At 43.1% G+C, this 11,297-nt stretch overlaps 29 non-coding genes and 1 pseudogene across 29 annotated transcripts; all 30 read right to left on the bottom strand.

The window, feature by feature from the left end:
- Positions 1–365: 365 nt before the first annotated feature.
- Positions 366–484, bottom strand: LOC145869292 (5S ribosomal RNA). Its single transcript, XR_014385288.1, has one exon. It is a non-coding gene; the product is annotated as a 5S ribosomal RNA (ribosomal RNA).
- A 139-nt stretch (positions 485–623) lies between these two features.
- On the bottom strand, positions 624–742 carry LOC145874146 (5S ribosomal RNA). The gene has a single exon (XR_014389781.1). It is a non-coding gene; the product is annotated as a 5S ribosomal RNA (ribosomal RNA).
- Positions 743–1,151: 409 nt separating this feature from the next.
- On the bottom strand, positions 1,152–1,270 carry LOC145874145 (5S ribosomal RNA). Its single transcript, XR_014389780.1, has one exon. It is a non-coding gene; the product is annotated as a 5S ribosomal RNA (ribosomal RNA).
- A 139-nt stretch (positions 1,271–1,409) lies between these two features.
- On the bottom strand, positions 1,410–1,528 carry LOC145874144 (5S ribosomal RNA). The gene has a single exon (XR_014389779.1). It is a non-coding gene; the product is annotated as a 5S ribosomal RNA (ribosomal RNA).
- A 409-nt stretch (positions 1,529–1,937) lies between these two features.
- Positions 1,938–2,056, bottom strand: LOC145869432 (5S ribosomal RNA). Its single transcript, XR_014385428.1, has one exon. It is a non-coding gene; the product is annotated as a 5S ribosomal RNA (ribosomal RNA).
- A 409-nt stretch (positions 2,057–2,465) lies between these two features.
- Positions 2,466–2,584, bottom strand: LOC145875033 (5S ribosomal RNA). The gene has a single exon (XR_014390667.1). It is a non-coding gene; the product is annotated as a 5S ribosomal RNA (ribosomal RNA).
- A 139-nt stretch (positions 2,585–2,723) lies between these two features.
- On the bottom strand, positions 2,724–2,842 carry LOC145875564 (5S ribosomal RNA). The gene has a single exon (XR_014391205.1). It is a non-coding gene; the product is annotated as a 5S ribosomal RNA (ribosomal RNA).
- Positions 2,843–3,251: 409 nt separating this feature from the next.
- LOC145874143 (5S ribosomal RNA) lies at positions 3,252–3,370 on the bottom strand. The gene has a single exon (XR_014389778.1). It is a non-coding gene; the product is annotated as a 5S ribosomal RNA (ribosomal RNA).
- Positions 3,371–3,779: 409 nt separating this feature from the next.
- Positions 3,780–3,898, bottom strand: LOC145875050 (5S ribosomal RNA). Its single transcript, XR_014390684.1, has one exon. It is a non-coding gene; the product is annotated as a 5S ribosomal RNA (ribosomal RNA).
- A 139-nt stretch (positions 3,899–4,037) lies between these two features.
- On the bottom strand, positions 4,038–4,156 carry LOC145874142 (5S ribosomal RNA). The gene has a single exon (XR_014389777.1). It is a non-coding gene; the product is annotated as a 5S ribosomal RNA (ribosomal RNA).
- Positions 4,157–4,295: 139 nt separating this feature from the next.
- LOC145874141 (5S ribosomal RNA) lies at positions 4,296–4,414 on the bottom strand. Its single transcript, XR_014389776.1, has one exon. It is a non-coding gene; the product is annotated as a 5S ribosomal RNA (ribosomal RNA).
- A 139-nt stretch (positions 4,415–4,553) lies between these two features.
- LOC145874140 (5S ribosomal RNA) lies at positions 4,554–4,672 on the bottom strand. Its single transcript, XR_014389775.1, has one exon. It is a non-coding gene; the product is annotated as a 5S ribosomal RNA (ribosomal RNA).
- Positions 4,673–5,081: 409 nt separating this feature from the next.
- On the bottom strand, positions 5,082–5,200 carry LOC145875049 (5S ribosomal RNA). Its single transcript, XR_014390683.1, has one exon. It is a non-coding gene; the product is annotated as a 5S ribosomal RNA (ribosomal RNA).
- A 139-nt stretch (positions 5,201–5,339) lies between these two features.
- Positions 5,340–5,458, bottom strand: LOC145875032 (5S ribosomal RNA). The gene has a single exon (XR_014390666.1). It is a non-coding gene; the product is annotated as a 5S ribosomal RNA (ribosomal RNA).
- A 409-nt stretch (positions 5,459–5,867) lies between these two features.
- On the bottom strand, positions 5,868–5,986 carry LOC145867888 (5S ribosomal RNA). Its single transcript, XR_014383881.1, has one exon. It is a non-coding gene; the product is annotated as a 5S ribosomal RNA (ribosomal RNA).
- A 139-nt stretch (positions 5,987–6,125) lies between these two features.
- LOC145874139 (5S ribosomal RNA) lies at positions 6,126–6,244 on the bottom strand. The gene has a single exon (XR_014389774.1). It is a non-coding gene; the product is annotated as a 5S ribosomal RNA (ribosomal RNA).
- Positions 6,245–6,383: 139 nt separating this feature from the next.
- Positions 6,384–6,502, bottom strand: LOC145867989 (5S ribosomal RNA). Its single transcript, XR_014383982.1, has one exon. It is a non-coding gene; the product is annotated as a 5S ribosomal RNA (ribosomal RNA).
- A 409-nt stretch (positions 6,503–6,911) lies between these two features.
- On the bottom strand, positions 6,912–7,030 carry LOC145874138 (5S ribosomal RNA). The gene has a single exon (XR_014389773.1). It is a non-coding gene; the product is annotated as a 5S ribosomal RNA (ribosomal RNA).
- A 139-nt stretch (positions 7,031–7,169) lies between these two features.
- On the bottom strand, positions 7,170–7,288 carry LOC145874137 (5S ribosomal RNA). The gene has a single exon (XR_014389772.1). It is a non-coding gene; the product is annotated as a 5S ribosomal RNA (ribosomal RNA).
- A 409-nt stretch (positions 7,289–7,697) lies between these two features.
- LOC145875048 (5S ribosomal RNA) lies at positions 7,698–7,816 on the bottom strand. The gene has a single exon (XR_014390682.1). It is a non-coding gene; the product is annotated as a 5S ribosomal RNA (ribosomal RNA).
- Positions 7,817–7,955: 139 nt separating this feature from the next.
- LOC145874135 (5S ribosomal RNA) lies at positions 7,956–8,074 on the bottom strand. Its single transcript, XR_014389770.1, has one exon. It is a non-coding gene; the product is annotated as a 5S ribosomal RNA (ribosomal RNA).
- A 409-nt stretch (positions 8,075–8,483) lies between these two features.
- LOC145867887 (5S ribosomal RNA) lies at positions 8,484–8,602 on the bottom strand. Its single transcript, XR_014383880.1, has one exon. It is a non-coding gene; the product is annotated as a 5S ribosomal RNA (ribosomal RNA).
- A 139-nt stretch (positions 8,603–8,741) lies between these two features.
- LOC145874134 (5S ribosomal RNA) lies at positions 8,742–8,860 on the bottom strand. Its single transcript, XR_014389769.1, has one exon. It is a non-coding gene; the product is annotated as a 5S ribosomal RNA (ribosomal RNA).
- A 139-nt stretch (positions 8,861–8,999) lies between these two features.
- On the bottom strand, positions 9,000–9,118 carry LOC145867988 (5S ribosomal RNA). The gene has a single exon (XR_014383981.1). It is a non-coding gene; the product is annotated as a 5S ribosomal RNA (ribosomal RNA).
- Positions 9,119–9,527: 409 nt separating this feature from the next.
- On the bottom strand, positions 9,528–9,646 carry LOC145875553 (5S ribosomal RNA). The gene has a single exon (XR_014391192.1). It is a non-coding gene; the product is annotated as a 5S ribosomal RNA (ribosomal RNA).
- A 139-nt stretch (positions 9,647–9,785) lies between these two features.
- Positions 9,786–9,904, bottom strand: LOC145874133 (5S ribosomal RNA). Its single transcript, XR_014389768.1, has one exon. It is a non-coding gene; the product is annotated as a 5S ribosomal RNA (ribosomal RNA).
- A 139-nt stretch (positions 9,905–10,043) lies between these two features.
- LOC145874132 (5S ribosomal RNA) lies at positions 10,044–10,162 on the bottom strand. Its single transcript, XR_014389767.1, has one exon. It is a non-coding gene; the product is annotated as a 5S ribosomal RNA (ribosomal RNA).
- A 409-nt stretch (positions 10,163–10,571) lies between these two features.
- Positions 10,572–10,690, bottom strand: LOC145874131 (5S ribosomal RNA). The gene has a single exon (XR_014389766.1). It is a non-coding gene; the product is annotated as a 5S ribosomal RNA (ribosomal RNA).
- Positions 10,691–10,829: 139 nt separating this feature from the next.
- On the bottom strand, positions 10,830–10,948 carry LOC145874130 (5S ribosomal RNA). Its single transcript, XR_014389765.1, has one exon. It is a non-coding gene; the product is annotated as a 5S ribosomal RNA (ribosomal RNA).
- A 139-nt stretch (positions 10,949–11,087) lies between these two features.
- LOC145871014 (uncharacterized) lies at positions 11,088–11,206 on the bottom strand (annotated as a pseudogene).
- Between the last annotated feature and the right edge of the window lie 91 nt (positions 11,207–11,297).

Genomic DNA, 11,297 nt, shown 5'->3' with positions numbered 1-11,297 from the left:
GATAAACAGACATTGCATTTTCACCAATTAGATAAGCAGCTTGAACTTTGTGTCACTGAAAAAGTAGAAGAAATTACAAACACTGTTCCCATCACTTTTTACCACAGGTAGTTGGATAAAATACAAACTTTATTTCCTTTCATCATTTGAACAGGGCAAAGGAGCACAAAGCACACACAAGCTGCATTCAGCAACAATATTCTTGTTTGTCTTATAAATACAAGGCAGATGCTAATTGAAAACACAAGGAAATTTGATCCTATTAAAAAGGCAGGAAGCTGCATTTAGTCAATTCATCATTAAATGCTTACTACAAGGCAGTGTTGCTGATGAAATAGTGCAGGGGCACACCCTCGTGGACAAAATGCTTACAGCACCTGGTATTCCCAGGCGGTCTCCAATCCAAGTACTAACCAGGCCCGACCCTGCTTAGCTTCCGAGATCAGACGAGATCGGGCGTACCCAGGCTGGTATGGCCGTAAGCGAGAAACAATCTCTTGCTACAACATATATAGTCAAAGTGAGTCTGATAAAACAGACATTTAGTCAATTCATCATTAAATGCTTAATACAAGGCAGTGTTGCTGATGAAATAGTGCAAGAGCACACCCTCGTGGACAAAATGCTTACAGCACCTGGTATTCCCAGGCGGTCTCCCATCCAAGTACTAACCAGGCCCGACCCTGCTTAGCTTCCGAGATCAGACGAGATCGGGCGTACCCAGGCTGGTATGGCCGTAAGCGAGAAACAATCTCTTGCTACAACATATATAGTCAAATTGAGTGTGATAAACAGACATTGCATTTTCACCAATTAGATAAGCAGCTTGAACTTTGTGTCACTGAAAAAGTAGAAGAAATTACAAACACTGTTCCCATCACTTTTTACCACAGGTAGTTGGATAAAATACAAACTTTATTTCCTTTCATCATTTGAACAGGGCAAAGGAGCACAAAGCACACACAAGCTGCATTCAGCAACAATATTCTTGTTTGTCTTATAAATACAAGGCAGATGCTAATTGAAAACACAAGGAAATTTGATCCTATTAAAAAGGCAGGAAGCTGCATTTAGTCAATTCATCATTAAATGCTTACTACAAGGCAGTGTTGCTGATGAAATAGTGCAGGGGCACACCCTCGTGGACAAAATGCTTACAGCACCTGGTATTCCCAGGCGGTCTCCCATCCAAGTACTAACCAGGCCCGACCCTGCTTAGCTTCCGAGATCAGACGAGATCGGGCGTACCCAGGCTGGTATGGCCGTAAGCGAGAAACAATCTCTTGCTACAACATATATAGTCAAAGTGAGTCTGATAAAACAGACATTTAGTCAATTCATCATTAAATGCTTAATACAAGGCAGTGTTGCTGATGAAATAGTGCAAGAGCACACCCTCGTGGACAAAATGCTTACAGCACCTGGTATTCCCAGGCGGTCTCCCATCCAAGTACTAACCAGGCCCGACCCTGCTTAGCTTCCGAGATCAGACGAGATCGGGCGTACCCAGGCTGGTATGGCCGTAAGCGAGAAACAATCTCTTGCTACAACATATATAGTCAAAGTGAGTGTGATAAACAGACATTGCATTTTCACCAATTAGATAAGCAGCTTGAACTTTGTGTCACTGAAAAAGTAGAAGAAATTACAAACACTGTTCCCATCACTTTTTACCACAGGTAGTTGGATAAAATACAAACTTTATTTCCTTTCATCATTTGAACAGGGCAAAGGAGCACAAAGCACACACAAGCTGCATTCAGCAACAATATTCTTGTTTGTCTTATAAATACAAGGCAGATGCTAATTGAAAACACAAGGAAATTTGATCCTATTAAAAAGGCAGGAAGCTGCATTTAGTCAATTCATCATTAAATGCTTACTACAAGGCAGTGTTGCTGATGAAATAGTGCAGGGGCACACCCTCGTGGACAAAATGCTTACAGCACCTGGTATTCCCAGGCGGTCTCGCATCCAAGTACTAACCAGGCCCGACCCTGCTTAGCTTCCGAGATCAGACGAGATCGGGCGTACCCAGGCTGGTATGGCCGTAAGCGAGAAACAATCTCTTGCTACAACATATATAGTCAAAGTGAGTGTGATAAACAGACATTGCATTTTCACCAATTAGATAAGCAGCTTGAACTTTGTGTCACTGAAAAAGTAGAAGAAATTACAAACACTGTTCCCATCACTTTTTAGCACAGGTAGTTGGATAAAATACAAACTGTATTTCCTTTCATCATTTGAACAGGGCAAAGGAGCACAAAGCACACACAAGCTGCATTCAGCAACAATATTCTTGTTTGTCTTATAAATACAAGGCAGATGCTAATTGAAAACACAAGGAAATTTGATCCTATTAAAAAGGCAGGAAGCTGCATTTAGTCAATTCATCATTAAATGCTTACTACAAGGCAGTGTTGCTGATGAAATAGTGCAGGGGCACACCCTCGTGGACAAAATGCTTACAGCACCTGGTATTCCCAGGCGGTCTCCCATCCAAGTACTAACCAGGCCCGACCCTGTTTAGCTTCCGAGATCAGACGAGATCGGGCGTACCCAGGCTGGTATGGCCGTAAGCGAGAAACAATCTCTTGCTACAACATATATAGTCAAAGTGAGTCTGATAAAACAGACATTTAGTCAATTCATCATTAAATGCTTAATACAAGGCAGTGTTGCTGATGAAATAGTGCAAGAGCACACCCTCGTGGACAAAATGCTTACAGCACCTGGTATTCCCAGGCGGTCTCCCATCCAAGTACTAACCAGGCCCGACCCTGCTTAGCTTCCGAGATCAGACGAGATCGGGCGTAGCCAGGCTGGTATGGCCGTAAGTGAGAAACAATCTCTTGCTACAACATATATAGTCAAAGTGAGTGTGATAAACAGACATTGCATTTTCACCAATTAGATAAGCAGCTTGAACTTTGTGTCACTGAAAAAGTAGAAGAAATTACAAACACTGTTCCCATCACTTTTTACCACAGGTAGTTGGATAAAATACAAACTTTATTTCCTTTCATCATTTGAACAGGGCAAAGGAGCACAAAGCACACACAAGCTGCATTCAGCAACAATATTCTTGTTTGTCTTATAAATACAAGGCAGATGCTAATTGAAAACACAAGGAAATTTGATCCTATTAAAAAGGCAGGAAGCTGCATTTAGTCAATTCATCATTAAATGCTTACTACAAGGCAGTGTTGCTGATGAAATAGTGCAGGGGCACACCCTCGTGGACAAAATGCTTACAGCACCTGGTATTCCCAGGCGGTCTCCCATCCAAGTACTAACCAGGCCCGACCCTGCTTAGCTTCCGAGATCAGACGAGATCGGGCGTACCCAGGCTGGTATGGCCGTAAGCGAGAAACAATCTCTTGCTACAACATATATAGTCAAAGTGAGTGTGATAAACAGACATTGCATTTTCACCAATTAGATAAGCAGCTTGAACTTTGTGTCACTGAAAAAGTAGAAGAAATTACAAACACTGTTCCCATCACTTTTTACCACAGGTAGTTGGATAAAATACAAACTTTATTTCCTTTCATCATTTGAACAGGGCAAAGGAGCACAAAGCACACACAAGCTGCATTCAGCAACAATATTCTTGTTTGTCTTATAAATACAAGGCAGATGCTAATTGAAAACACAAGGAAATTTGATCCTATTAAAAAGGCAGGAAGCTGCATTTAGTCAATTCATCATTAAATGCTTACTACAAGGCAGTGTTGCTGATGAAATAGTGCAGGGGCACACCCTCGTGGACAAAATGCTTACAGCACCTGGTATTCCCAGGCGGTCTCCCATCCAAGTACTAACCAGGCCCGACCCTGCTTAGCTTCCGAGATCAGACGAGATCGGGCGTACCCAAGCTGGTATGGCCGTAAGCGAGAAACAATCTCTTGCTACAACATATATAGTCAAAGTGAATCTGATAAAACAGACATTTAGTCAATTCATCATTAAATGCTTAATACAAGGCAGTGTTGCTGATGAAATAGTGCAAGAGCACACCCTCGTGGACAAAATGCTTACAGCACCTGGTATTCCCAGGCGGTCTCCCATCCAAGTACTAACCAGGCCCGACCCTGCTTAGCTTCCGAGATCAGACGAGATCGGGCGTACCCAGGCTGGTATGGCCGTAAGCGAGAAACAATCTCTTGCTACAACATATATAGTCAAAGTGAATCTGATAAAACAGACATTTAGTCAATTCATCATTAAATGCTTAATACAAGGCAGTGTTGCTGATGAAATAGTGCAAGAGCACACCCTCGTGGACAAAATGCTTACAGCACCTGGTATTCCCAGGCGGTCTCCCATCCAAGTACTAACCAGGCCCGACCCTGCTTAGCTTCCGAGATCAGACGAGATCGGGCGTACCCAGGCTGGTATGGCCGTAAGCGAGAAACAATCTCTTGCTACAACATATATAGTCAAAGTGAGTCTGATAAAACAGACATTTAGTCAATTCATCATTAAATGCTTAATACAAGGCAGTGTTGCTGATGAAATAGTGCAAGAGCACACCCTCGTGGACAAAATGCTTACAGCACCTGGTATTCCCAGGCGGTCTCCCATCCAAGTACTAACCAGGCCCGACCCTGCTTAGCTTCCGAGATCAGACGAGATCGGGCGTACCCAGGCTGGTATGGCCGTAAGCGAGAAACAATCTCTTGCTACAACATATATAGTCAAAGTGAGTGTGATAAACAGACATTGCATTTTCACCAATTAGATAAGCAGCTTGAACTTTGTGTCACTGAAAAAGTAGAAGAAATTACAAACACTGTTCCCATCACTTTTTAGCACAGGTAGTTGGATAAAATACAAACTTTATTTCCTTTCATCATTTGAACAGGGCAAAGGAGCACAAAGCACACACAAGCTGCATTCAGCAACAATATTCTTGTTTGTCTTATAAATACAAGGCAGATGCTAATTGAAAACACAAGGAAATTTGATCCTATTAAAAAGGCAGGAAGCTGCATTTAGTCAATTCATCATTAAATGCTTACTACAAGGCAGTGTTGCTGATGAAATAGTGCAGGGGCACACCCTCGTGGACAAAATGCTTACAGCACCTGGTATTCCCAGGCGGTCTCCCATCCAAGTACTAACCAGGCCCGACCCTGCTTAGCTTCCGAGATCAGACGAGATCGGGCGTACCCAAGCTGGTATGGCCGTAAGCGAGAAACAATCTCTTGCTACAACATATATAGTCAAAGTGAATCTGATAAAACAGACATTTAGTCAATTCATCATTAAATGCTTAATACAAGGCAGTGTTGCTGATGAAATAGTGCAAGAGCACACCCTCGTGGACAAAATGCTTACAGCACCTGGTATTCCCAGGCGGTCTCCCATCCAAGTACTAACCAGGCCCGACCCTGTTTAGCTTCCGAGATCAGACGAGATCGGGCGTACCCAGGCTGGTATGGCCGTAAGCGAGAAACAATCTCTTGCTACAACATATATAGTCAAAGTGAGTGTGATAAACAGACATTGCATTTTCACCAATTAGATAAGCAGCTTGAACTTTGTGTCACTGAAAAAGTAGAAGAAATTACAAACACTGTTCCCATCACTTTTTAGCACAGGTAGTTGGATAAAATACAAACTTTATTTCCTTTCATCATTTGAACAGGGCAAAGGAGCACAAAGCACACACAAGCTGCATTCAGCAACAATATTCTTGTTTGTCTTATAAATACAAGGCAGATGCTAATTGAAAACACAAGGAAATTTGATCCTATTAAAAAGGCAGGAAGCTGCATTTAGTCAATTCATCATTAAATGCTTACTACAAGGCAGTGTTGCTGATGAAATAGTGCAGGGGCACACCCTCGTGGACAAAATGCTTACAGCACCTGGTATTCCCAGGCGGTCTCCCATCCAAGTACTAACCAGGCCCGACCCTGCTTAGCTTCCAAGATCAGACGAGATCGGGCGTACCCAGGCTGGTATGGCCGTAAGCGAGAAACAATCTCTTGCTACAACATATATAGTCAAAGTGAATCTGATAAAACAGACATTTAGTCAATTCATCATTAAATGCTTAATACAAGGCAGTGTTGCTGATGAAATAGTGCAAGAGCACACCCTCGTGGACAAAATGCTTACAGCACCTGGTATTCCCAGGCGGTCTCCCATCCAAGTACTAACCAGGCCCGACCCTGCTTAGCTTCCGAGATCAGACGAGATCGGGCGTACCCAGGCTGGTATGGCCGTAAGCGAGAAACAATCTCTTGCTACAACATATATAGTCAAAGTGAGTCTGATAAAACAGACATTTAGTCAATTCATCATTAAATGCTTAATACAAGGCAGTGTTGCTGATGAAATAGTGCAAGAGCACACCCTCGTGGACAAAATGCTTACAGCACCTGGTATTCCCAGGCGGTCTCCCATCCAAGTACTAACCAGGCCCGACCCTGCTTAGCTTCCGAGATCAGACGAGATCGGGGGTACTCAGGCTGGTATGGCCGTAAGAGAGAAACAATCTCTTGCTACAACATATATAGTCAAAGTGAGTGTGATAAACAGACATTGCATTTTCACCAATTAGATAAGCAGCTTGAACTTTGTGTCACTGAAAAAGTAGAAGAAATTACAAACACTGTTCCCATCACTTTTTAGCACAGGTAGTTGGATAAAATACAAACTTTATTTCCTTTCATCATTTGAACAGGGCAAAGGAGCACAAAGCACACACAAGCTGCATTCAGCAACAATATTCTTGTTTGTCTTATAAATACAAGGCAGATGCTAATTGAAAACACAAGGAAATTTGATCCTATTAAAAAGGCAGGAAGCTGCATTTAGTCAATTCATCATTAAATGCTTACTACAAGGCAGTGTTGCTGATGAAATAGTGCAGGGGCACACCCTCGTGGACAAAATGCTTACAGCACCTGGTATTCCCAGGCGGTCTCCCATCCAAGTACTAACCAGGCCCGACCCTGCTTAGCTTCCGAGATCAGACGAGATCGGGCGTACCCAGGCTGGTATGGCCGTAAGCGAGAAACAATCTCTTGCTACAACATATATAGTCAAAGTGAATCTGATAAAACAGACATTTAGTCAATTCATCATTAAATGCTTAATACAAGGCAGTGTTGCTGATGAAATAGTGCAAGAGCACACCCTCGTGGACAAAATGCTTACAGCACCTGGTATTCCCAGGCGGTCTCCCATCCAAGTACTAACCAGGCCCGACCCTGCTTAGCTTCCGAGATCAGACGAGATCGGGCGTACCCAGGCTGGTATGGCCGTAAGCGAGGAACGAACTCTTGCTACAACATATATAGTCAAAGTGAGTGTGATAAACAGACATTGCATTTTCACCAATTAGATAAGCAGCTTGAACTTTGTGTCACTGAAAAAGTAGAAGAAATTACAAACACTGTTCCCATCACTTTTTAGCACAGGTAGTTGGATAAAATACAAACTTTATTTCCTTTCATCATTTGAACAGGGCAAAGGAGCACAAAGCACACACAAGCTGCATTCAGCAACAATATTCTTGTTTGTCTTATAAATACAAGGCAGATGCTAATTGAAAACACAAGGAAATTTGATCCTATTAAAAAGGCAGGAAGCTGCATTTAGTCAATTCATCATTAAATGCTTACTACAAGGCAGTGTTGCTGATGAAATAGTGCAGGGGCACACCCTCGTGGACAAAATGCTTACAGCACCTGGTATTCCCAGGCGGTCTCCCATCCAAGTACTAACCAGGCCCGACCCTGCTTAGCTTCCGAGATCAGACGAGATCGGGCGTACCCAAGCTGGTATGGCCGTAAGCGAGAAACAATCTCTTGCTACAACATATATAGTCAAAGTGAATCTGATAAAACAGACATTTAGTCAATTCATCATTAAATGCTTAATACAAGGCAGTGTTGCTGATGAAATAGTGCAAGAGCACACCCTCGTGGACAAAATGCTTACAGCACCTGGTATTCCCAGGCGGTCTCCCATCCAAGTACTAACCAGGCCCGACCCTGCTTAGCTTCCGAGATCAGACGAGATCGGGCGTACCCAGGCTGGTATGGCCGTAAGCGAGAAACAATCTCTTGCTACAACATATATAGTCAAAGTGAGTGTGATAAACAGACATTGCATTTTCACCAATTAGATAAGCAGCTTGAACTTTGTGTCACTGAAAAAGTAGAAGAAATTACAAACACTGTTCCCATCACTTTTTAGCACAGGTAGTTGGATAAAATACAAACTTTATTTCCTTTCATCATTTGAACAGGGCAAAGGAGCACAAAGCACACACAAGCTGCATTCAGCAACAATATTCTTGTTTGTCTTATAAATACAAGGCAGATGCTAATTGAAAACACAAGGAAATTTGATCCTATTAAAAAGGCAGGAAGCTGCATTTAGTCAATTCATCATTAAATGCTTACTACAAGGCAGTGTTGCTGATGAAATAGTGCAGGGGCACACCCTCGTGGACAAAATGCTTACAGCACCTGGTATTCCCAGGCGGTCTCCCATCCAAGTACTAACCAGGCCCGACCCTGCTTAGCTTCCAAGATCAGACGAGATCGGGCGTACCCAGGCTGGTATGGCCGTAAGCGAGAAACAATCTCTTGCTACAACATATATAGTCAAAGTGAATCTGATAAAACAGACATTTAGTCAATTCATCATTAAATGCTTAATACAAGGCAGTGTTGCTGATGAAATAGTGCAAGAGCACACCCTCGTGGACAAAATGCTTACAGCACCTGGTATTCCCAGGCGGTCTCCCATCCAAGTACTAACCAGGCCCGACCCTGCTTAGCTTCCGAGATCAGACGAGATCGGGCGTACCCAGGCTGGTATGGCCGTAAGCGAGAAACAATCTCTTGCTACAACATATATAGTCAAAGTGAGTCTGATAAAACAGACATTTAGTCAATTCATCATTAAATGCTTAATACAAGGCAGTGTTGCTGATGAAATAGTGCAAGAGCACACCCTCGTGGACAAAATGCTTACAGCACCTGGTATTCCCAGGCGGTCTCCCATCCAAGTACTAACCAGGCCCGACCCTGCTTAGCTTCCGAGATCAGACGAGATCGGGGGTACTCAGGCTGGTATGGCCGTAAGAGAGAAACAATCTCTTGCTACAACATATATAGTCAAAGTGAGTGTGATAAACAGACATTGCATTTTCACCAATTAGATAAGCAGCTTGAACTTTGTGTCACTGAAAAAGTAGAAGAAATTACAAACACTGTTCCCATCACTTTTTAGCACAGGTAGTTGGATAAAATACAAACTTTATTTCCTTTCATCATTTGAACAGGGCAAAGGAGCACAAAGCACACACAAGCTGCATTCAGCAACAATATTCTTGTTTGTCTTATAAATACAAGGCAGATGCTAATTGAAAACACAAGGAAATTTGATCCTATTAAAAAGGCAGGAAGCTGCATTTAGTCAATTCATCATTAAATGCTTACTACAAGGCAGTGTTGCTGATGAAATAGTGCAGGGGCACACCCTCGTGGACAAAATGCTTACAGCACCTGGTATTCCCAGGCGGTCTCCCATCCAAGTACTAACCAGGCCCGACCCTGCTTAGCTTCCGAGATCAGACGAGATCAGGCGTACCCAGGCTGGTATGGCCGTAAGCGAGAAACAATCTCTTGCTACAACATATATAGTCAAAGTGAGTCTGATAAAACAGACATTTAGTCAATTCATCATTAAATGCTTAATACAAGGCAGTGTTGCTGATGAAATAGTGCAAGAGCACACCCTCGTGGACAAAATGCTTACAGCACCTGGTATTCCCAGGCGGTCTCCCATCCAAGTACTAACCAGGCCCGACCCTGCTTAGCTTCCGAGATCAGACGAGATCGGGCGTACCCAGGCTGGTATGGCCGTAAGCGAGAAACAATCTCTTGCTACAACATATATAGTCAAAGTGAATCTGATAAAACAGACATTTAGTCAATTCATCATTAAATGCTTAATACAAGGCAGTGTTGCTGATGAAATAGTGCAAGAGCACACCCTCGTGGACAAAATGCTTACAGCACCTGGTATTCCCAGGCGGTCTCCCATCCAAGTACTAACCAGGCCCGACCCTGCTTAGCTTCCGAGATCAGACGAGATCGGGCGTACCCAGGCTGGTATGGCCGTAAGCGAGAAACAATCTCTTGCTACAACATATATAGTCAAAGTGAGTGTGATAAACAGACATTGCATTTTCACCAATTAGATAAGCAGCTTGAACTTTGTGTCACTGAAAAAGTAGAAGAAATTACAAACACTGTTCCCATCACTTTTTAGCACAGGTAGTTGGATAAAATACAAACTTTATTTCCTTTCATCATTTGAACAGGGCAAAGGAGCACAAAGCACACACAAGCTGCATTCAGCAACAATATTCTTGTTTGTCTTATAAATACAAGGCAGATGCTAATTGAAAACACAAGGAAATTTGATCCTATTAAAAAGGCAGGAAGCTGCATTTAGTCAATTCATCATTAAATGCTTACTACAAGGCAGTGTTGCTGATGAAATAGTGCAGGGGCACACCCTCGTGGACAAAATGCTTACAGCACCTGGTATTCCCAGGCGGTCTCCCATCCAAGTACTAACCAGGCCCGACCCTGCTTAGCTTCCGAGATCAGACGAGATCGGGCGTACCCAGGCTGGTATGGCCGTAAGCGAGAAACAATCTCTTGCTACAACATATATAGTCAAAGTGAATCTGATAAAACAGACATTTAGTCAATTCATCATTAAATGCTTAATACAAGGCAGTGTTGCTGATGAAATAGTGCAAGAGCACACCCTCGTGGACAAAATGCTTACAGCACCTGGTATTCCCAGGCGGTCTCCCATCCAAGTACTAACCAGGCCCGACCCTGCTTAGCTTCCGAGATCAGACGAGATCGGGCGTACCCAGGCTGGTATGGCCGTAAGCGAGAAACAATCTCTTGCTACAACATATATAGTCAAAGTGAGTCTGATAAAACAGACATTTAGTCAATTCATCATTAAATGCTTAATACAAGGCAGTGTTGCTGATGAAATAGTGCAAGAGCACACCCTCGTGGACAAAATGCTTACAGCACCTGGTATTCCCAGGCGGTCTCCCATCCAAGTACTAACCAGGCCCGACCCTGCTTAGCTTCCGAGATCAGACGAGATCGGGGGCCGTAAGAGAGAAACAATCTCTTGCTACAACATATATAGTCAAAGTGAGTGTGATAAACAGACATTGCATTTTCACCAATTAGATAAGCAGCTTGAACTTTGTGTCACTGAAAAAG

Source organism: Salmo salar, unplaced genomic scaffold (genome assembly GCF_965601325.2).
Source record: "Salmo salar unplaced genomic scaffold, fSalSal1 ptg000293l, whole genome shotgun sequence".
Lineage (NCBI taxonomy): Eukaryota > Metazoa > Chordata > Actinopteri > Salmoniformes > Salmonidae > Salmo > Salmo salar.
Note: the sequence above shows the minus strand (reverse complement) of the source record. Positions and strands in the feature narration are given on the sequence as shown.